We start from the raw sequence: 2,500 nt of genomic DNA on the forward strand, positions 1-2,500 counted from the left end.
CAGCCTCATAAAAATATGGCTGATTTTACTGGATTGATTTCATGTGGAAAGCACGACGTTTTGTTGTAGGAATGCGGGAACCCCGGCGGGGGGCCTGCCGCGGCCAGCGACGTCGGGCTGGCCCCTGCAGCGCCTAGCCTCTCCCACGCGGGGGGCAGGCCAGAGCGCGGGGGGCCAGGGCCCGAAGGCAGCCCCCCCGCGGGCGAGAGAGCAAGCCAGCAGGGGCTGTCGCCTGCCGCGGCCAGCGACGTCGTGCTGGCCCCTGCAGCGCCTAGCCTCTCCCACGCGGGGGGCAGGCCAGAACGCGGGGGGCCAGGGCCCGAAGGCAGCCCCCCCGCGGGCGAGAGAGCAAGCCAGCAGGGGCTGTCGCCTGCCGCGGCCAGCGACGTCGGGCTGGCCCCTGCCGCGGCCAGCGATGTCGGGCTGTCGCCTGCCGCGGCCAGCGACGTCGGGCTGGCCCCTGCAGCGCCTAGCCTCTCCCACGCGGGGGGCAGGCCAGAACGCGGGGGGCCAGGGCCCGAAGGCAGCCCCCCCGCGGGCGAGAGAGCAAGCCAGCAGGGGCTGTCCGCGCGTCGCGCAGCGCGGCATGGCTGCGGGGGCCGCGCGCGCGCGCCCAAGCGCCCAAGGGCCCCCAAGGGCCCCAGGCCCTCAGGCCCCAGCGCCCCAGCGCCCAGCGCGGGCGGGCGCGCGCGCGCGTGTGGTCTTTGAGGGGCGCCGGCCTGGTGGCTCCCTAAAGAGCAATAAGTGTCATTGCAGCTCTGGCAGGGGGAGACACTACTAGGTCCCAGCTGTCACCCCCCCTCTAAAAAATTCATTTCTTGGTATTTTGAGCTGAAATTTTGCACAGAGGTTGGCAAAAATCCAATCCAACTTTATTAATTTTTCCAGAATTTTTCGAGGTCGGGAAGTATTTTTTTTTATTTTCCTACCATTAGAAATCGAGTAAATCCGCAAAACTAGGAACCGGCCCGGAATGACCCCAAATTCAGTGGGCAGCCTCATAAAAATATGGCTGATTTTACTGGATTGGTTTCATGTGGAAAGCACGACGTTTTCTTGTAGGAATGCGGGAACCCCGGCAGCTCGCCTGCCGCGGCCAGCGACGTCGGGGACGCTGGCCTGCGCTGTCGAGCCCGCGAGGGCTGTCTCCGCGGCAGGCCCCCCCTGAACGGGGCACGACAGGCCACCGCGCTGGCTCGTCCAGCGTCGACAGTCCCTCGTCCAGGTTTCAGATCGCGCCAAGTCGAACCCATGACCTGCTCAAGCCATCGTGCGCTGCCGAATTCGCATCTGCGTGTAGGCTGCCATTCCACGCGGCAGCCCCTGTTTTCGTCAGCGTGCCCCCCTGACGAATTTTCCTGCCTGGCCCAGTCCAGCGTCCAGCCCCTGTTCGTCGAAAAATCTGCGCTGCCGATTTTCCACGCGGCAGCCCCTCTTTTCGTCAGCGTGCCCCCCTGACGAATTTTCCTGCCTGGCCCGGCCGGTCCAGCCCCTGTTCGTCGAAAAATCTGCGCTGCCGATTTTCCACTCCGCAGCCCCTGTTTTCGTCAGCGTGCCCCCCTGACGAATTTTCCTGCCTGGCCCGGCCGGTCCAGCATCCAGCCCCTGTTCGTCGAAAAATCTGCGCTGCCGATTTTCCACGCGGCAGCCCCTGTTTTCCTCAGCGTGCCCCCCTGACGAATGTTCGTCGAAAAATCTGCGCTGCCGATTTTCCACGCGGCAGCCCCTCTTTTCGTCAGCGTGCCCCCCTGACGAATGTTCGTCGAAAAATCTGCGCTGCCGATTTTCCACGCGGCAGCCCCTCTTTTCGTCAGCGTGCCCCCTGACGAATTTTCCTGCCTGGCCCAGTCCAGCGTCCAGCCCCTGTTCGTCGAAAAATCTGCGCTGCCGATTTTCCACGCGGCAGCCCCTCTTTTCGTCAGCGTGCCCCCCTGACGAATTTTCCTGCCTGGCCCGGCCAGTCCAGCCCCTGTTCGTCGAAAAATCTGCGCTGCCGATTTTCCACGCGGCAGCCCCTCTTTTCGTCAGCGTGCCCCCCTGACGAATTTTCCTGCCTGGCCCGGCCGGTCCAGCCCCTGTTCGTCGAAAAATCTGCGCTGCCGATTTTCCACTCCGCAGCCCCTGTTTTCGTCAGCGTGGCCCCCTGACGAATTTTCCTGCCTGGCCCGGCCAGTCCAGCGCCCAGCCCCTGTTCGTCGAAAAATCTGCGCTGCCGATTTTCCCCGACGAACCTGCAGCTGCACAAATCCGCGCCGCCACTGCCCCATTGTCTGGACCAACAGTCTTTTCCATCAAGCCCTGGACTATAAATCGTCCAGACTCATCGCCAGCACCCGCTGCCGATTCTGCCGACTTTGCCGATTTCGTCGGCGCTGCCGATTCCAACACTGCACCCACCGTGTCTAAACCAGCGCTGTTTCGTCAGCGTGTCCCCTTGATGAATTTCCCTGCCTGGCCTGGACAGTCCATCTTCCAGCCCATGTTCATCGAAAAATCTGCG

The sequence above is a fragment of the Populus nigra genome, chromosome 2 (assembly GCF_951802175.1).
Source record: "Populus nigra chromosome 2, ddPopNigr1.1, whole genome shotgun sequence".
NCBI lineage: Eukaryota > Viridiplantae > Streptophyta > Magnoliopsida > Malpighiales > Salicaceae > Populus > Populus nigra.